General features: G+C 47.9%; 1 protein-coding gene across 5 annotated transcripts in view; it reads left to right on the forward strand.

Annotated features, from left to right (window-relative positions):
- CNTFR (ciliary neurotrophic factor receptor) overlaps positions 1-21,640 on the forward strand; it is a 460,255-nt gene that overhangs the window by 210,288 nt on the left and 228,327 nt on the right. The gene's annotated exons all lie outside the window — the stretch shown is intronic.

Here is a 21,640-nt window from a genome sequence, read left to right on the forward strand (position 1 = left end):
AACCCCCTTGGCTGAGGGACCCTGACCTTTCTCACTTTGCAGGAGCTCTGGCCCCTTGTGTCTGCCCAGTGATGGATTCCAAAATGGCTTCTTCTCTCGCCTTATATCTTCCCAAACTCACTGGTTTGTCACCAGACTCAGGATGACCTAATGCTGTTCTTCCTATGGTAGAATGCTGTACCTAGGGAGGTGGTAGAATCTCCTTCCTTAGAGGTTTTTAAGGTCAGGCTTGACAAAGCCCTGGCTGGGATGATTTAACTGGGAATTGGTCCTGCTTCGAGCAGGGGGTTGGACTAGATGACCTTCTGGGGTCCCTTCCAACCCTGATATTCTATGATTCTATGATTCCCTTCCTGCTGACTTCCCACCCCCTGCTGATTTGTAGGTAAATGGGGCTTCCAATGTTTTTAGTCAACTTTGGTTAATTTCACTGAAGATGCGTAACTAGCTACCCTTTGGTTGTATATCTTGACATGTGTCTCAGGTGGAGTGAATATGTCAGGCCTCTGAGGAGTGACTGACTCACAAATGGTTTACAGTATTTCAGCACGCATTGCCAGGAGTAGTTGCTCCATGTGAACAGGGTGCCCAAAGCTGGATGCACTCTCTGCCTAACCTCCCCTCCTAAAGCGAGGTTCCCAGCATGTTCTCTTCCATATTTAGCACACCGCTTTGACAGTTGTCTCTTCTCAGTAGGAAGGGCAGGAGACAGCCTGCCTGGGAGCAACAACACCGGCAGACAATTGCAATGCAACAGCTGGACAGTAGCAGCTATTGCCTCCAGCTCTGTCACTTTGAGCTGTGGTCTAGAGAGATCTCAGAAGCCAAGTAGGGCTGACCTGGGCCACTGGGAGATTTCCATGGCAAACTCAGGCACCGCAGAAAGCGTTGTTGGTGTCTCAGCTGACGGTATTGTTCTCCCTGAATCTGGTGTCATGAAGGAATGTGCTGTCTTTTCAGTGAGAAGTAGGGTGGATGTGTTGACTATTTCTGGCCATTAAAGATCCCACCGCACTTTTCATAGAGCAGTTTGTCTGAATTCTGTTTCTGCCTAAATTCCCCTCCAGTTTCAATTGGACATGCAATCCTTCTTCATTTTCTGCCCTCGGATGCTGAGTAGCATTGTTATAAAACAGCAGCTACGTTTCATCCCCCAGGTGAACACAATGGTTATTACAGTGATAGCAGTATACAGTACATAAAGTGCCTCTGATTTCTTTGGGATAAGGGTACCACAGAAATATAAGTTGATCTACTGTTATTATTCACTAGAATGTGGATGTCAGATGGCTTAAACAATCAGTGACAAAGCACGTCTGCTTCCTGCAACAGCTGGCACTAGGCAAAAATCCAATACCATACCTACCTTCCTTACTGCACCCAATAAACCATGAGAAATGAAAAAAAGAGCAGCTCTATTTGACTTGACACTGGAGAAGAAATCAGCCACTAGGCTTGGGAACAGAAAACGTGTTTTCCATTCCCATTGGGGCTGGAATAATGATTCACTATCACCAAGTTTCTCCAGTATTGATTTTTTTGGGAGCTTACTTAAAAACCCCAACTTTAAGAACATAAGAATGGCCATACTGGGTCAGACCAGTGGTCCACTTATCCCAGTGTCCTGTGTTCTGATAGTGGCCAGTACCAGATGATTCAGAGGGAATGAACAGAACAGGACAAGTATCGAGTGACCCATCCCCTGTTATCCAGTCCCAGCTTCTCGCAGTCAGAGATTTAGGGACACCCCAGAGCATGGGGTTACACCTCTGCCCATCTTGGCTAATAGCCATTACTGGATCTATCCTCCATGAGCTTATCTAATTTTTTTTTTAACCCAGTTATAGTTTTGGCTTTCACAATATCTCCTGACAATGATTTCCACAGGTTGACTGTGCATTGTGTAAAGAAATACTTCCTTTTGTTTGTTTTAAATCTGCTGCCTGTTAATTTCATTGGGTGACCCCCTTGGTTCTTGGGTTCTGTGAAGGAGTAAATAACACTTCCTTATTCACTTTCTCCACACGATTCATGACTTTATAGACCTCAATCATATCCCTCCTTAGTCATCTCATTTCTCAATTGAACAATCCCAATCTTTTTAATCTCTCCTCCTACGGAAGCTTTTCCATACCCCTAATAATTTTTGTTTCCCTTCTCTGTCTCATTTTCAATTCTAATATATCTTTTTTGAGACAGGGAAACCTGAACTGTACTTATTTAAGATGTGGGCATACCATGGATTTATACAGTTGCATTCTGATATTTACTGTCTTATTATCTATCCCTTTCCTAATGGTTCCTAACATTCTGTTCGCTTTTTTTGACGGCTGCTGCACATTGAGCGGTTGTGTTCAGAGAACTCTCCACGATGACTCCAAGATCTTTCTTGAGTGGTAACAGTTAATTTAGACCCCACCATGTTGTATGTAGAGTTGGGATTAAGTTTTCCAATATGCATTACTTTGCATTCATCAACACTGAATTTCATCTTCCATTTTGTTGCCCAGTCACCTAGTTTTGTGAAATCCCCTTTGTAGCTCTTCACAGTCTGCCTGGGACTTAACTGTCTTGAGTAGTTTTGTATCATCTGCAAATTTTGCCACCTCACTGTTCACCCCCTTTTCTACATCATTTATGAATATGTTGAACAGCGCAGATCCTTGGGGGACCCTGCTATTTACCTTTCTCTATTGTGAAAACTGAGTATTTATTCCTACCCTTTGTTTCCTGTCTTTTTAGGATCCTTGTATCCTTCAGTTGTGAATCCCTCTTATCCCATGCAGCTTACTTCGCTTAAGAGCCTTTGGTGTGGGACCTTGTCAAAGGCTTTCTGAAAGTCTAAGAACACTATATCTGCGGAATCACTCTTTTTGACCCCCTCAAAGAATTCTAATAGATTGGTGAGGCATGATTTCCTTTTACAAAAGCACTGTTGACTCTTCCCCAACAAATCATGTTGATCTCTGTGTCTGATAATTCTGTTTTTTGCTACAGTTTCAACCAGTTTGTCCGCTACTGAAGTTAGGCTTACCAGCCTGAAATTGCCAGGTTTGCCTTTTGAGCCTTTTTTAAAAAGTTGTATTGTGTTAGCTATTCGCCAGTCATCTGGTCCAGAGGCTGATTTAAGCGATAGGTTACATACCACAGTTGTTAGTTCTGCAATTTCATAACTGAGTTTCTTCAGAACTCTTTGGTGAATGCCATCTGGTCCTGGTGACTTATTACTGTTTAATTTATCAATTTGTTCCAAAACCTCCTCTAATGACACCTCAATCTGGGACAGCTCCTCAGACCTGTCGCTTACAAAGAATGGCTCAGGAGTGGGAATCTCCCTCACATCCTCCACAGTAAAGACCGATACAAAGAATTAATTTAGTTTCTCCACAACAGCTTTGCCTTCCTTGAGTGCCTCTTTAGCACCTCGATCGTTCAGTGACCCCACTGCTTCCACTTCTGATGTACTTTAAATAAATTGCTGTTAGTGTATGTATCTTTAGCTAATTGCTTTTCAAATTCTTTCTTGGCTTGCCTTATGATACTTCTATACTTGGCTTGCCAGAATTTACACTCCTTTCTATTTTCCTCACTAGGGTTTGACGTCTAATTTTTAAAGGATGCCTTTTTGCTTCTAGCCACATCTTTTACTCTGCTCTTTGCCATGGTGGCATTGTTTGATCCTCTTACTGTTTTGTTTTGTTTCTATTTTGGGCATACATTTAGTTCGAGCCTCTGTTGTGGTGTTTTTAAAGAGTTGCCATGCAATTTGCAGGCATTTCACCCTTTTCCCAAGTCTGCTTCTTGTACCTCTGTAATCGTCCCTCTTTGGCTGCAACCTCTGAAAGAGATGGAGCTGGTGCTGAGGCCTGGTCACCATCCAGTAATCAAGGATTCATGTGATAATGGTGATAAATTAACTCTAAAGCAACAGGGCCTTCTCTATAATGGGGATACATTTTTAAAGGAACCTCAGCTTCAAGGTTTGTTGTATCTTGTGACAATGGTTTCCACAACACCCGATATGAGGTATATCTCAGATGGGCAGCTGAGGCATGTTTCTAGCACCCTTTGGACATTTGTTTGCTTGGAGTTTAGAGCCCAGACAGTACAATCGTTTATCATGACAGAGCCTGACTGGACTCAGCTTCTTCCGGAGCCCAGGGAAGTTAACAGAAGCCTTTCAATTGACTTCCACTGGCCTTGGACCAGCTGCTTGGCCTGAGCAAGGCAGGATTCGAGGAACTTATCAGATCTGGGTTCTGTCAGCTGAGCGCAGCGCTCTGGAAGCTTCCAGGCTGAGTGGTTTGTACAGGACAGGCCTGGGTTGGGATGAAGATGCACCAGGTGTCTTCTGCATCTCTGGAGGCTGTCATTCCTCACTAGAAGCATTTTGGGGGAGGAATGGTCTTTTCTTGGGTGTCTGTGCAGCGTCCTGACCCTGAGCATCTCCTTTGGGGACCACCAGAGTGTAAATAACAAGTCGTGGTGGCTCGGCTGAAATTTAATGAGCTGTCAGAGCAGGTTGGAAAGCTTGCAGCAAAGTTCACTGGCTTCTCTCCTCCCCGCTCCAGCTGTGCTAGTGTTCCTTGATCCTGGGGCTGCCACGTGCCCCTGTTGGAGTTAATGGGAGTTGTACTGTTGGTTACAGTGAGAGCAGAAGCCAGTCTCTGAGCTGCAGCACTCCCTACAATTCCAGTCCAGAGGAGATCTTCCTTCCAGTGTATATCACTCCTAGCCCCGTTCCAGTCCTGAGCCCCCCCCACCACACACACAGCCCTACACACCCTGCCATGCCTGTCCTGCCCCAGCAACCCCAGCTCTTCCAGTGCCCCTCAGTCCTGACCTGCAGCCTCACCCTGGTGTTCCCATCTCGGATTCCCGCACACCCAGCTCGGCTGGTGCGCCTCTATCCTGCAACCCCACCCTGCTATTTCAGCCCCGGAATGTCCCCTGAGCAAAGCAGGGTTTGCAATCCAAGCAAAATCACGTTACCATCAGCCTAAATTCTACCAAGCTATTAGCTTGATCCCTAAAGCAGATTTGGAACCCAGCTGGTTGGCTGAGATGTGCAAAACCAGCGCACGCTTAGGCCGGAATTGTCAACGGCTGCCCTTTGTTTGTGGTGCCTGGCGTTGGAAGGGTTCAAGGGATGACCCTGGAGGCCTGCTTTACCCAGGTGCAGAGCGCTCACAGCGGCAGTGGGTTGAAAAACACTGCCTGAAATTCCATCCATGTTTGTCCCCCATTAGTGAACATTTTAATTGAAATGTGAGAAGGTTTCCAGCATCTCTAGTCTCAGGACCGGTTGGGGGCCAATGGGAAATGAAAGGGCTTAGCACCGCGCAGGGTCAGCTGACAAAGCTGCCCTCATTCCTCTGCTGTGCCTTTTGGTCTAACTTTCCTCCTGACTGGCTGGATAATAAAGCCTATGCTTCTGAGAAAACCAGTGCCGAGACAGAATAGGATTTCAGGGCTTTCTATTGCTCTCCCACCTTTCTGTTTTAGACTGAACCCTGTTTTCTTTTTGGTCTGCATTATTATTATTCCTGGCCTTGAAAGGACTCCCCATTAGCAGTCCCAGGAGAGAGGAATCTGGAGCCCGTGCTCTCACATTAGGTACCTCTAAGATGCACTTTGTGTAACCATCCCACTCTTCCCTGCAACTCCTTCCCTGATGTGGAGCACTAATACCCCCTAACAAACATGCTAATTTAAGAGCTGTTAAAGCTAGGGGCCAGCGCGAGGTCACAGTCCACACAAACAGATGGTGTTTTGTCCTCGATAATTAAATTTTCCTGTATTTTGGGGCGAGAAACTTTTTTGCCTTTGATTTCAGCCCAGCTGCTTCCAGCCCACTCCATTTTCTTCGTTTTTCTCTCCTCCTCATCGGTTTGCACTAAACAAATACCAGCTTAATGGTTATGTCAGGATTCAGGGGTGGGGGGCTAGGGTTAGGGAAAGGGTGCTGGGCCTCGTGCGTGGGGCCTCGTGCGTGGGTCCTGGCTCCTTTCAGGCTGCTGCCTGTGAAAGTGAAAGCGGGTTTAAAAAAAACAACAAAACCCTCTCTCCAAACCCCAGAGCATATTCACAGCCAGCACTGGATGCCTCGCTAAGGAGTGACTTCAGAATCCAGGGGTCACGGAGGATGCACGGATTCAAAGTGGAGCCAGATCTCTTCCAGGTGAGCTCAAACTGGCTCTCCATGTGTCAGCTCTGCCTGGGCCAAGAGCATCTCCGATGTGCTCACCAGCTGTTCCCTGGGCTTTCTCAAAGCAAAGCTCTGATCTGCTGCTGTGTCTGTCTCAGCCGGCCGGACTCCAAAGGAAGCCACGTCCCTTTGCCCTGTGCCTGTAACCTCTGAAGAGCCCGAAGAAACACCGCGTATCCTGGAGGTGGGGGGAAGCGCGTGCAGCACTTTTACGATTGTGCTGGTCAGGGACAGAGGGCAAGCCAGGTCAGCAGCAGAAGGCAGCCCCAGTCTGCTATATGCAGCAGTCCTTGCTGTCACAAATCCAGAGTTATTAGCTGAGCAGGGAGGATGTCCAGAGGCGGAAGAGTGGGGGCGCCAGGGCTTGGAGCTGAGTTATGTAGGTCCTACTGTAAGCTGAGGTGGTGTTGAAGGAAAGACAGTTGCCAGAAGGCGTCTGTGCTTGATGCATGGGAGAGGAGGAGGGAGCAGAGGGAGGATAGTTTTCAAAGAGTGTCTTTGTTCTGGCACCCAGAGAGGGCAGAGACCCAACTCCACTCCAGAGCCGGCCTGGCAGATTCAGAGTCCCGGCCCCATGGGGCCGCTGATTCTTTGGGAAACCTAAAGGAGAACAAAGGTCAGCACAGCCACCTGCCCTGCTCTGCTGGCTGGCTCCCTTCCCTCCTCTCCACGCCATGCAGCAGCAAGTGGCACCAGGTGGTGGTGAGCTGAGGTTGGGGACTCTCTATCCAAGAACAGGTTCTGTGGGTGAAACCCGTTGGCTGCTGCTGCCATCTTTAATGTAGGCTTCACCTATTGACTGCAAAGATGGCTCAGTATTTAGGCTGCTAACCTAGGGCGTGGGAGCCCTAGTTTCAGTTTTCTGCTGTGCCACAGACTCCCTGTGTGAACTTGGCCAAGACACTTAGTCGCTCGGTGCCTCAGTTTCCCCATCTGTACAGTGGGGATAACAGCCCTGTCCTACCTCACAGGGGTACTGGGAGGAGCAATGTGTTAATGATTGTGAGGCCCTCAGATGCTATGGGGATGGGGACCCATAGGTAGGTTGAATGGATGTAAATCACTGGATTTTTAAGGGGTTTTCAATGATTATTTTTTAAAAGCAAATTTTGCATGGGCAGAAACGTGCCAGATCGAGAGCCTGGGGCTTCCAGCCATGGCCCAGCCAGGGGACAGCTCCAGATCTCAGCCCCTGCTGAGTAGCCGAGCGTGCTGCCCAGTACCGCTGTGCACCCAAGGCTCTGTGCAGGGCACAGGGGTTAGTGTCAGCCTTTTGAAATCAGCCAAGGGGGATCGGTGGGCTGAGCCCCTCTCCTGTGGGACCAGAGTGGAGCCGATGGGCAGAGTCTTTGGGCCAAGCAAGAGGAACCCAGGACGTGGTAAGCAGTGGGGTCAGCCCTGACACCACAGGGGCGCTCTCTGCCCCAGTATGTCCCCTGCAGCTGTGAACTGTGCCAGGAGGAGTGAGAGCTGCTACTGTCCCTTCTCTGCTGCGACAGCTCGGACTCCCCTGCTTTACACCCACTTAGCTACCTTGGAGATCAACACCTCCTGCAGAACAGGTGCAAAATAACTGCCCCCTCAGCATGCCTCCCCCATCCCCTGAGAGCCCCGTCCTCCGCATGAGAAGGGAGTTGGCTCTCTCAGGCCGCCTCTGACCTATTCGCTGCAGAGGCTGCCAGTTGGGATGGTTGTTTTGGTGGCGTCCAGTGGGACACGCACGGAGCCCCCGGGGGCGGTTGGCACAGACCTTGCTCGCCCGGCCGTCTCTCAGGAGGGGCGGCATTGAGGCGGGGCAGTGAATGCGGTCCAGGAAACTTTGCCATGCGAGTGGCGTTGTTTGTAAATTGCTGGCCCAAGTGCGGTGCAGATGTTTGGAGTTGGATGCTGCGTGTGGAGGAAAACTCTGAGCCAGCAGCAAGTAGGAACAATTTGCCCTCTATTATCTCTTCTGCGTTCCCCTCCTCCCCCATCTCTTTGATTGACTGGGAAACCCCAGCTGAGGAGAGAACCTCCAGCCCTGTTTACCCCCAGCATAGTGAGAGTTGGGGGGATGCGTGGGCACAAGGTGTCAGGGACTAGAGAGGCCAGTGGGATCGGGCAGGTCCCTGATACCCCACCTTCCCTCTTCACTACCTTGAGGATAGAAACAGGGTGCAATTAAACAGAACGGCAATTAAGGCAGCCTAACGATGGGTAGGTGGGGGTGGGGGCACGGCCCTGGCGACTTTACTAGCTGTTTGCTCGCGTAGGAGGGGGATGGAAACAGCATTTGAGGTTCTAGGAGCCCGGTGGAGTGAGGGCGAAGAGCGAGGTTGGGGAGCGGAGGAGGGTTGCACAGCAAGGGAAGATGGGGGTCGGGTAGGTGAGGGGGTGCTCCGCTCTGGCAGGGGGTTGAGTGGGTCCCAGGGCAGGGGTCGAGGGGGTTGTACATGTTGGGGAGGATGTTAATTTGTTGCCAGGCATGTAAATAGCCATTTAAACACAGGCCTTGTCTGCCGCTGGAAGGCACTTGGCCTGGTTAGCTGCTACCATGATCTCGGTAAATGATGGGCGAGGTCTACGCTCTGCTGCAGGGGGCTGACTTGCAGTGGCAGCATGTGGCTGGGTAGGGCCTTTCCTCTGATGGGCCCATAGCACTTGAATGAATCAGGCCTCCGTCACACTGCTCGCTGAGGTGGGTCTCACACCCACGCTAGGGTTGCCAACTTTGCAATATTTAAAAAACCAGATATTCCAGCAGGAGTGCTGGATCCTCCCCTGCCCCGCCTCTGCCCCTGAGGCCCCGCCTCTTCCACCCAGGCCTCACCCACCATTCACTCCTTTTCCCACCTCACCCTGTCACTCGCTGCTTTTCCCCTCCCCTGCCCCCACCCAGGTCAGGAGGGACTTGCCTGCGGAGCCGGGGCTGGGAGCTGCAGCTGCCCGACCCAGGTAGGAGGTGGCCCTGGCTGAATAGGGGCTGCCTCCCCAGTCCCGTCCTCCCCTGCCTGCAGTAACCAAACTTTGGGTGCCCAGTCAGTACTACTGACTGGACACTGTCAGGTCTCCTTTTCGACTGGACTTTCGGGTGGAAAACTGGACGCCTGGCCACCCTGCCTACATCCCAGATCAGGAAACTGCCACTTCAAGAGACATGCCCAAGCTCACTCAGTGCTGGAAGCAGAGCCCAGGAGTCCTGGCTCCCAGGTGGGCCTAGATGGCAGCAGATCCACTAGTCATAGAACCAGGTTGTCTCTATAGATGGACACTCCTCATCACACAGGGTCTGATCCCGAAGTCATCACTCAGGATTTACTCAGTCCTTGCTCAGGCTAAGCTCCCAGTGGCTTCAGTGGGAGGACTATAAGTGAAGTGAAGCCAAGACGCTGTAAACCGGAGACATCAGAGGGAGTTTTGCCTGGGTGGAAAAGCAGGCAGGATGTCAGGCCTGGGGATGTCCCCGCAACAGAGTCTAAGGAGTCAGACGGCATCTCCAAGAGACATGGAGGGACCTAAATTCCCCTCTGCACCCCGGGGGCAATCTGGCTTCCTGGCAAACCTGCCTGGGGATCAGGGAGGCTGGCTGGCACTCTCTTTGCTTGCCTGTATTTGTGTAGATTACGCAATAGTGAAGGCCACTATATATTGGAATAGGGAAAAGTGCAGAGAGGGGCAACAAAAGTGACCAGGGGCATGGAGCAGCTTCCATACAAGGAGAGATTAAATAGACTGGGTCTGAACTGTTTGGAAAAGAGACGACTAAGGGGGGATATGATTGGGGTCTGTAAAATCATGACTGGTGGTGAGAAAGTCAATAAGGAAGTATTATTTACTCCTTCTCATGACACACGAACTAGGGGTCACCCGATGAAATTAATAGGCAGCTGGTTAAAAACAAACAAAAGGAAGTACAGGCAGTCCTCGGACTTAGGATGCAATTGGCTTCTGAAAATTTCATCGTAAGTCAAAGCATCATAACTCAGAACCGCAACCTACTCAATTGCGGGACTGAGTGACGTAAAGTCTAAACCAATTGTCATAAGTCGAATCAGGGTGTCAATTCAGAAGAGTCATAAGTACTGTTCGTCATAAGTCAAACATTGTAAAGTCAAGGACTGCCTGTATTTCTTCACAGAACGCGCAGGGAATCTGGGGAATTCTTTGCCAGGCCAAAAGTATAACGGGGTTCAAAAAAGAACTCGATAAGTTCCTGGAGAATAGGCCCCTCAGTGGCTATTAGCCAGGAAGGTCAGGGATGCAACACCATGCTCATGGTGTCCCTAGCTTCTGACTGCCAGAAGCTGTGACTGGATGACAGGGGATGGATCACTTGATGATTACCTGTCCTGTTCATTCCCTCTGAAGCGCCTGGTACCGGCCACTGTCGGCAGACAGGATACTGAGCTCGATGGACCATTGGTCTGACCCAGTAGGGCCGTTCTTATGTTCTTATGCCAGGGTCCTGCTAGGAATGGCTCTTTGAAAGCAGCATCACAAATGATTTCAATAGCTTCTCCCCTATCAGACGCTTTTAAAAATATAGTCTGCTTGTGTTTTAATTTCACCCAGAATTAATAATCTGGCTTCTGGCCTCCCCTGTTGTCTGGCACGAGGTTTTACACATGTCTCCGTAACACAGACTTTCTAGCCATTTCAATGTGCAGAACTACCTCTGCCGAAGAAGAGGGTGTCCTGGGATTCTAGGATCCAGTTCATTAGGGCTGGTTGTTTGTTGTGCTAGTCGATTTTAGGCCTGGATTGCGCCTCTAAGACTCAGCCCAGCGTGGGGTGAAGAGCTGCTCTGCTTCAGTGTGAGCTCTGGGAGAGATTCGACCCCAGGGAGACAGGATCCCTCTCGAAGTGCTTCCCAGTGAGCGCTTGGTACCCTTGGAGGCTGGGTGTGAAGGGAGTGGAGTCTCTGCATTCTGCAGTATGTGACGGCAAACCCTGGGGCCAACACAGAGATCCGACAGCTTGCACCCAGCTTATCCAAACAAATCCTCTTCCACGCTGCAGGGCGGAGGAATGGCTTGGTTGGTAGCATCCGTGTCTTTCTGTGGGCAAACAGATTGTGATTTCAAGCCCCCTCCCCCGGCCGCGGGCTCCTACCCACTACTGATGCTTCAGGCACAGTACTGGGGTGAGGGGCGGGCTGCGCTGTTAAAGCTGCCGGGCTGCAGGGCAGGTGTCAAACCAAGGTCCCTTCCCTGGTGTCTCTGGTTGCCCTCCAGGAGACAGTTCAAGATCCCCTGGCCTTTTTAGGGATTAACCCCAGTTCCCAGCCAACAATACGCAGGCCGCGATGCCCCAGGCTGCGTGGGAGCCGTTGCTGTGTGAGTGCCTTTACCAGCACTAGCAGCCCCTTCAGCACCGCTCTGGGCTACGTGGTATATGAAGGATGCCAATAAAACAAGCTCTGTTCTGTTCCACCAATGCCTCATCTCCAAAGCCTTCTCTGTGCCGGGATGGCCGCTGCCAGGGTAGCTGCCCCAGTGTAGCGACCAAGGACACAATTTACACCAGTGCCACCCTATTTGAGCCAGCACCGCTCACCCTGAGATTGACGAGGCCCCAGAGTCTGCCCTGCACGTCCCCGTGGAGCATGGATCCCAGCTGCACATCAGCTACGCAGCCCTCAAGACAACCTGATATGCCTTGATGGAAAAAGCAAATGCAGGAGCGAGTTGGACGCTGTGTGCGGCCGTGATGTTTCCAAGCAGGTCTGTGCCAGAGCCAGGGAAGGATTTTGGAAATGAAATGTTAGTGCTTCAATCTGGGGCTTCTTTTCCTTTCCTGTTCATTTTGGTTAGGACAGCATGTGACTGTGAGACACTTTGGGGCCGCGCTGGTTCTCTCTGCCTTAGGGGCTTGTGTTGTTAAGGGGCACTGGAGAGTTTATAAAGTGGTCTGGCCGCAAACTTCACTAAGTCAGAATTCTGGGGTCATCTGCAAAATTGGGGCAGGGCGGGGCAGAGTTTGGCAACACGGGTCCCATAAAAAATAATCACTGGCCTGAACCTTTGCCCAGAACTATCAAACTGGACCCCAATCAACCCCTTTTCTGAGTTCCTAAACAGTTTGCATTGTTTTGTTTTTTTACACTACACTCCCAGTAAGTCTCATGTTGGTGTCTGGAGACTAGAAATTGACGTGCCAAAATAAAGTGAGAAGGCGCTGCTCCTGTAATAATTCCAGTCCGAATGGATGCAGAATGTACCGGAAGCCACATGAGAAGGGCTGTTCTTGTGGGATTGCCAGCTTCAGTTTGCAGATGCAAGAAGTTTTGATAAACATCGGAACTGTTAGCTGCTCCTCTCTGGCTGTAATTTAGGGTGTTTCCATCTTAGCCCTCGAGCCATTGTTACCTGCTCTATTGATTGTGTATTAGTTATAGCGATCACTTAGAAATGCTAATTAACACTCTGTAGTTTGGCAGGTCCTGCCTTGTGACAAGATCCAGAAGGATTAGATTTATTACAAGGACTCCAGAGTGCATGAGAGAGTGTCACTCTTAGGAAAGGTTTCAGAGTAGCAGCCGTGTTAGTCTGTATTCGCAAAAAGAAAAGGAGTACTTGTGGCACCTTAGAGACTAACAAATTTATTTGAGCATAAGCTTTCGTGAGCTACAAGTGAGCTGTAGCTCACGAAAGCTTATGCTCAAATAAATTTGTTAGTCTCTAAGGTGCAACAAGTCCTCCTTTACCCTTAGGAAAGATGTTGTGTCCTTGTAATATTTTTATTAGCAGTTAGCAAAAGCACAAACATCCAGGCCAGCAAAGTAGCTAGAGATAATACAGAATGCTCAAAGCAACCAGCATCAGAGCATCCATATATCCAAAATCCCCCCCCCCATTAAGATGTTTTGATTTTTTGACCCAAAATGGGGTTTTCCAATTTTCCAGAATTACCAGTAAACCAAAATATCCATGACGTGCCCAGCTCTACTAGTGATGAACGTTCCACACAGTCTCATGGTCTTCAGCAGCTCTGGCATTCCATTGTCAGTGGTGACAAATATGCTCTTTGGGTCAAATTTTGTGTAAATCTTGAATAACTCTATTGATTTCAGTCAATTTACTGCAACTCTATGCCAGCAAAAACAGAATTTGATCTCACAAAATGAATCCCAGCAATGGTATTTCTCTGTTACTGGATGGAAATGGCAGAATTATCAATAATAATGCAGAACAGTCAGAAGTGTTCAATAAATATTTCTGTTCTCTATTTGGGGAAAAAACAGATGATATAGTCGTATTGTACAATAACGCTCTTTCCTTTCCACTAGTATCTCAGGAGGATGTTAAACAGCAGCTACTAAGGTTTTAAATAAGCAAGTCCAAATAACTTGCATTCAAGTTAATGCACCGTTAATGTTGATTCCCACTAACTCTTGGGACACTGGGAAAGTGCCAAAAGACTGGAAGAAAACTAACGTTGTGCCAATATTTTAAAAGTATAAACGGGATATTCTGGGTGTTTATAGGCCTGTCAGTTTGACATTGACTCTGGGCAAGATAATAGACCAGATGATACGGGACTTGATTAAGAAAGAATTAAAGGAAGGTAATATAGGTAATTCCAATCAACATGGGTTTATGGAAAATAGATCCTGTCAAACCAACTTCATATCTTTTTGGATGAGATTATAAATTTGGCTGATAAAGGTAATAGTATTGAAGTAATATAATATACTTAGACTTCTGTAAGGCATTTGACTTGGTACCGCATGACATTTTGATTAAAAAACTAAAAAGATGTAAAATTAACATGGATTAAAAGCTGGCTGACTGATAGGTCTCAAAATCTAATTGTAAATGAGGAATCATCACTGAATGAGTGTGCTTCCACTGGGGACCTACAGAGATCTGTTCTTGGACCCACGCTATTTAACACTTTTATTAAATACCTGGAAGAAATCATAAAATCATCACTGATAAAGTTTGCAGATGACACAAAGATTGGGGAAGTGGGAAATAATGAAAAGGAACAAATTTTGAAACAGAAAGTAGTTAAGGACATAGAGGTGAACAGTAATTGGGATAAAATACAGCATGGTTTTACAAAAGGTAAATCGTGAAGGACCAACCTGATCTCCTGCTTTGAGAAGATAACTGATTTCTGAGACCAAGGAAGTGCAGTAGATCTAATCTACCTGGAGGTCAGTCGGGTATTTAATACAGTTCCACATGGAAATTGTTAGTTAAATTGGAGAAGATGGGGATTAAAATGAGAATTGAAAGGTGGATAAGGAACTGGTTGAAGGGGAGACTACAACATGTCACACTGAAAGGGGAACTGTCAGGCTGGAAGGAGGTTACTAGTAGAGCTCCTTAGGAATCAGTCTTGGGACCAACCTTGTTCAACATTTGTATTCCTGACCTTAGCACACAAAGTGGGAGCGTGCTAATAAAATTTGCAGATAACACAAAGTTGGGAGGTATGGCCAATACAGAGGTGGAACCGAATATCATAAAAGAAGATCTGGATGATTTTATAAACTAGAGTAACAAATATGGGATGAAATTTAATAGTGCAAAGTGCAAGCTCATGCACTTAAGGACTAACCACAAGAATTTTTTCTATAAATTGAGGGTTTATCAGTTGGAAGCAACAGAGGAGGAGAAATACCTCGGTGTTTTGGTTGATCACAGGATGACTATGAGCTGTCAAAGTGATGCAGCTGTGAAAAAGGCTAATGGAATCCTAGGATACATCAAGGGAGGTATTTCCAGTAGAGACAGGGAAGTTGATAGTACCATTATACAAGGCACTGGGAGATCTCATCTGGAATGCTGTGGCAATTCTAGTCTCCCATGTTTAAGAAAGATGAATTCAACCTGGAACAGGTGCAGAGAAGGGCGACTAGGATGATCCGAGGAATGGAAAACCTACCTTATGAAAGAAGACTCAAATAGCTTGACTGGTATAGCCTAATCAAAAGAAGGCTGAGGGGAGATCTGACTGCTCTCTATAAATACATCAGAGGGATAAATACCAGGAAGGGAGAGGAGTTATTGAAGTTAAGCGCCAGTGTGGACACGAGAACAAACAGAAACTGGCCACGACAAGTTTAGGCTTGAAATTAGCTGAAAGTTTCTAACCATCAGAGGAGTGAAGTTCTGGAACAGCCTCCCAAGGGGAGCAGTGAGGGCAAAAAAACTAACTGGCTTCAAGATGGATCTTGATAAGTTTATGGAGAGGATGGTATGATGGGACTGCCCCTACAGTGGTATGTGACCCATCGGCTACTACCAATAGCAAAAATCCTCAACAGCCGAAGATGGGACACTAGATGAGGAGGGCTGAGTTACTACAAAGAATTGTAGTAGTAAAAATTGACATAGTGGGTATTCACCCACGAAAGCTCATGCTCCAATACGTCTGTTAGTCTATAAGGTGCCACAGAACTCTTTGCCACTTTTACAAAGAATTCTTTCCCAGGTATCTGCCTGGTGGGTCTTGCCCACATGCTCAGGGTCTAATTGATTGCCATATTTGGGGTTGGGAGGGAATTTTCTCCCGGGTCAGATTGGCAGAGACCCTGGGGTTTTTCGCCTTCCTCTGTAGCATGGGGGATAGGTCACTTGCAGGTTTAAAGTAGCGTAAATGATGAATTCTCTGTAACTTGAAGTCTTTAAACCATGATTTGAGGACTTCAGTAATTCAGCCAGAGGTTAGGAGTCTCTTTCAGGCATGGGTGAGGTTCTGTGGCCTGCAATGTGCAACAGGTCAAACTTGATGATCATGATGGACCCTCCTAACCTTAAAGTCTATGAGGTCACTGATACGGAGCAATCTGGATTTCTTGCTAAGCTGGATGCAAACAAACAATATGGCTAAATGTAAATGACATCTTGGAATAAAGAATGCAGGCCATACTTACAGGATGGGGGACTCTATCCTGGGAAGCAAAGACTGAAAAAAATCCGGAAGTCATGATGCATAATCAGGTTGGAATGTGAGCTCCCAGTGTGACGCTCTGGCCAAAAGAGCTAACACGATCCTCGGATGCATAGGCAGGGGAATCTCAAGTAGGAGCACAGAGGTGGTTTTACGGCTGTGTCTGGCACTGGCAGAGCTGGAATCCTGTGCCCAGTTCTGGTGTTCAACCTTCAAAAAGGATGTTGAAAAATTGGGGGGGGGGGGTTCAGAGACGAACCACAAGATTGATTAGAGGATTAGGAAACCTGTCTTGTAGTGATAGACTCAAGGGGCTTAATTGGTTTAGTTAAGGGGTGACTTGATTACAGTCTGTAAGTAGCGACATGAGGGACAAATATTTAATAATCTTCAATTTAGAGAACGGTTAGTTGAAGCTTGAGAAATTCAGGTGGGAAATAAGGTGCAAATTTTTAACAGGCAGAGTAATTAACCATTGGGATAACTTATCAAGGGCTGTGGTAGATTCTTCATCAAGACGGGATGTTTTTCGAGAAGCTCTGCTCTGGAGATTATTTTGGGGAAGTTCCCTGTCCAGTGTTACACAGGAGGTCAGATGAGATAAAGACAATGGTTCCTTCTGGGCTTGGAATCTGTGAATCTGTGTCTGCCTTCAGGTTTGCTGGCCCAGCTCCTCTTGATTTCAATGGGTACCTGAGGGCAGAATTGGTCTGAGTCAGCACAGTAAAAATACAGAGCTCTCGCACAGACATATCTGTAGGCTGAGGGCACTGACATCCATCCCGCAATGAGAGAGGGTTTGCCTTATGTTCAGACTGTACCCAGCTATTCAAGATTTGTCTTGGGTGTAACTGACATCAAGCCCTTGCTGCAGATGAAAGAGCTTCAGAAAAAGATGCTGAATCTAGAACTCTGGAAAGTTAACTTATCTGACATTTCTTTAACAGAAGAAAACATACAATTGCTTCCAGTTACCTGGCAATTTCACTTGCTGCAGGGAGCTTGGACGCCACAGCTGATAGCATGGCAGAGTTGAATAAAAGAAAAAAATCAGAAAGGAACAGCACAGCCACCTTGGGTCACTTTTAACCCAACCCAACCGGCTGATTTTGAATGTTGAGTGAAGGTTTTGGCTTATTTATTCTATCTCAGCTGAACTCCTGTTCCTAGTTCACTGGGAGCCCATGATGAATGGTTTCCCATCTGATATTCCCCAGGGATGCAACCAGAGAACATCAGAATTCAGGGCTCCTCTCACCCTCCCATGCATTTTCACAGAGCTGGTTTCTAAACCAGACCAGATATGCCGCGCTATTAGTATGCTGCGCCTTGCGATGGCTTTTATCAGTGCTTGAACAGATGGCCGGGTTTGGACTGGTGCCCTTTCTTTTCAGATAGACCAGTTAATTATGTGACAATACAGTTGAGAGGCCAGGTACAAGCCAAGGGAAGTGATCCATTACACGATTCTGAAAGGGAGATGGGACCAGACTGTGGCAGAGCCAGGCGGCTGCATGTGCAAAATGTGTGTGTATAAAAATGTTATCCCACGCAGCAGCATCTGCATGGACCCAGAGTTAAGGCAATGTCCATTGAGCCAAAGGCAATTTATAGTCGGGCCCAGTTGAGACGATCCCTGAAAGGTTGCCTGCTCATACTGTTCTTGCCATTGTTCAAGATCTGCTTAGTGGAGGTTCATATGGCAAGCGACAAAGGATGCATTCTTCATGGGGTCAAGGATTTGGATGGTGCTGGTAGCATCTATTCTATTCAGTTCAGGTTCTTCTACTGCACACATCACTGTGGTATCTGAGCACCTTCCAGTGGTGCATTAAACAACGCAACTAACATCTGTTCTGTCGCATGGTGTTTGTTCTCTCCTCCAGGGGAGAAGTATGTGCAATGGAGTGTCTTGTGTTGGTAGGGTTTTTAAATATACCTGTTGCTCTGTATTTTGTTAGAGAAGGCAGGTCAAAGAACTGTGCATTGCACTTGAAGTGGAAGGTGGTGAGGTTTGGGATGGCGCTTAGTTTTGCGGGGAGGTCATTCCGCCGTCCAGGACCAGCACCTGAGAAAGAGCTATCTCCCACACAGGTGAGCTTTACCCTTATTGTAAGGAGCTCTGTTGTACCAGAGGAGCACAGTTGTACCACGGTTTTCATCTTGGAGCTTTTGGCTCTTTTAGATCCCTGGATTCAGGCTGTGGGGCACCTTTAAGATGGGGAGCGAGACCTTGAACTTGATTCACTATTTGATGGGAAGCTGGCGTAGTGAGTGGAAGACAGGTTTGATGTCCTTGTGGTAGCCTGCGTGGCTGAGGAGCGTGCTGCAGCATTCTGTACTGGCTGGAGTTTCCTAAGCTCTGAAGGCTTCATGCCCAGGAGATCATCTTGCCGTGGTGGTGGCGTGGTTACATGTGGCATAGGATAGGTAGAGCTGTGTGTCATCTACATATTGCTGACCTTTGAGTCATGTCATCCCCAACCAGTTCACCTAGGGACTGTGTGTAGATGTTGAATAGGACCAGAGAGAGAACTGGTTCTTGTGGGACTCCACAAGTAGCAGTCTGGTGGTGGAGGTACAGTTTTCCATCTCTGCTCATTGGTCGCATCCCTCCAGGAAGGATTCATTCTAGCGTGTTACCCCGGACCCTTGCCACCTCTCTCAGGCATGGCAACAGAAACTCATGGTCAACAGTGCTGAATGCTGCAGTGTGGTTCAGGAGGATGAGTGTGGATGTCTGTCCACTACCCGTTGACAGGAGATCATTCTTCCATGCCACTGAAGCAATTTCAGTTCCGTGTCCTGGCCTGAATCCAGACTGTGCTAGGTCTAAAATGTTGACTTCAATCAGATGAGCTTGTAGTTGGCCTTTGTCCAGCTTCTCTCTGAGCTTGCTCAGGAATAGGAGGCTTGCCATTGGACCGGTAGTTGGCTAGAACCGATATGTCCAGAGTGGGTACCCCAGCGAGCTCTGAGGGGATCTGTCACTGGATGGTGATAGCAGTCTCGGAAGGCCAATCAGAGTTTTACTCTCTAGTCACAGGCAACAGGTGACTGCGAAGAGGGGACGTCCGTAACGGGATGGAGCTGAACATCGTCACAGGTATGGTTCTGAGTAGCATCCAGATCCTAAGGGCCAAATCCTGAGCTCCTTGCTCTGATTTTATTCAGCCCTTAGTTGGGCAAAACTCCTATTAACTTCAGTGGGAGCTTGCTTGAACTCAGGATGCTGCTGAGATGTGTGTCTGAAATGTATCTAAACCAACTTGTTCTGGAAAACAAAGGATAGAAATACCACGAGGTTGGGCTTTCCCTTGAAATTACTGCTGTGTTCTGCTGCCAGTCACGTTTCTTAGGATATTTCAGCCTATTGGTCGTTTCATAGATTCCAAGGCCAGATGGGACCACCGTGATCATCTAGTCTGCCCTCCTGTAGAACACAGGCTGTGGCCCCAAAATGATTCCGGTTTGAACTGGAGACCTTTTAGAAAAACATCTGCACTTGATATAAAAATGGCCAATGATGGAATCACCACCACCGTCCTTGATACGTCATTCCAGTGGTTAATTACCCTCACTGTTAAAAATGTACTTCCCATCTGAATTTGTCTAGCATCAACTTCTTTCTTACTTCTTTACGACAGCCTTACTTCCCACCTGAATTTGTCTAGCTTCAACTTCGAGCCATTGGATCTTGTTATAAACTTTGTCTGCTAGACGGAAGGGCCAGTTCTCAAATATTTATTCTTCAGGTAGGTTCTTATCGACTGTAACCAAGTCACTGCTTAACCTTCTGTTTGTTAAGCTAAATACGTGGAGCTCCTTGAATCTATCACTAGAAGGCTGGTTTTCTAAGCCTTTAATTATTCTTGTGGCTCTTCTCCTCTCCAAATTATTAACTAGAACTTTGGACAATTCCAGAACTTCTCCTATGTGGTGGTGTTATTATTTAAATGACCATTTAACAGGGAGGCACCAACCCAGACCAAGCCCCATTGCACTCGGAGCTGTACAAAACACAGAGCAACAGTCAGCCCTAGATGGGGACCTGTGGCCCAGAGATGAAGTGATTTGCCCAAGGTCCCACAGGAAGCCTGTGGCAGAGTCAGGAACTGAATCCAGGATTCTTGAAGCCCAGGCTAGTGCTTTAGCCCCAAGCCTGTTATTTCTCTTCCTTTCAGCTCCTGGCTAGAACCAGATTGACTCCAAAGAGCTTAACAGAGCTAGCCAAACTTTCTCTCCAAAATCCATCTGTGGGCCTGTGGAAGCTCCTATAAAGTTTCAGCCAAAAGGACATCCCTCCCCTCCCCTTTCCCTGAAAAACAGCCTAACTCTTCAGTCTCACAGCCAGCGTTCAATGCCTGGGTGCAGCATTCCTACCCATGTCAGATCCCCGCATACACACGTGCCCACACCCTCATTTCTTGTCTTGGAAGGACCCTGGGTCAAAGCTTGATTTGCTTGCAATAAGGTAGCATAGTCCAGTGAGTAGAGCACAGGACTGAGAGTTGAGAGACCTGGATTCTAATCCTGACTCTCTGCCCCCTCCACCCGCATGACCTGGAACAAGTATCTTTCCCTCTGTTGCTCTATCCATCTTGTCTGTTTAGACTGTAAGCTCTTTGGGGCAGGATCCAGTAGAGTTGGGCCCACTTTTGGCTGGGCTCTCTGTCTTTCTGCAATACACGTAAGAATCTGAGGACTTGCCTCTTCACTTGTGACCGTTGCTTGGACACCTCCCCTCCTGTCATTTAAAACAACCCCATATTCTAAAGGAGAAAAGGTAGCGGGGGTAGAGGGGGTGGGGAAGAACCTGGGAAAGCAGCAGGTGTGTTAATTCCAGCTGGCTGTTGTAATCCTCTGGGCGAGAGAAGTCTGGGAGGCCGGCTCTAATTGTTGTGCTGACAGTGGGTGTTTCAACGAGATTAAAGGAACCCTTTCAAGTGGAAGCATCTCTAAATCTGCAGGTAAGACTTTCTGAAGCATGTATTAGGAAGATGATAATGCCCGTCTTTTCTTTCCCTTTAAGCAACAAAATGAGGTTTAGGTCTGACAAGGACTCTGCTAGGCCTGGAGCTTAAGGCCTATTAAGAGGGACATGTCGGGGCTCCTGTATAAGAAGGTAACAGGCAAGGGTTTTATTCCCCCCCCTTTCCAGCCTGGGGAGTCTCTGCAGATTTTAGAGGAATAGAGATGACACTTGATGGTTTCAGGTTCCCAAAGACACTTGCCCCTCCCCCCTCCTTTCCATCTTTTTGCCCCCTCTTTGCACGCTTGCCCCCCTTCCATCTTTTTGCCGTTGGGGAGAAGAGTGCGGTACACGGCGGTTGAGTGACAGCAGTGAGATTGGGGCGGTCTATTCAGCCCTGGGCAGTTTACGCAGATTTTTGGCATTCCGAGCACTGCGCCGTAAGGGCTTGTGGCTCCCAAGCCGGCTCCAACGTCCATGCCGGAGCGTGCCGGAGACAGAAGGAATGGGCTGAGCCAAGTTGGTGCAGAGCAGGTTCGAGACAGTTTCTCCACTGGCTGTTCAGTTCTGTTCGTTCC

Source organism: Lepidochelys kempii, chromosome 5 (assembly GCF_965140265.1).
Source record: "Lepidochelys kempii isolate rLepKem1 chromosome 5, rLepKem1.hap2, whole genome shotgun sequence".
NCBI classification, from domain to species: domain Eukaryota; kingdom Metazoa; phylum Chordata; order Testudines; family Cheloniidae; genus Lepidochelys; species Lepidochelys kempii.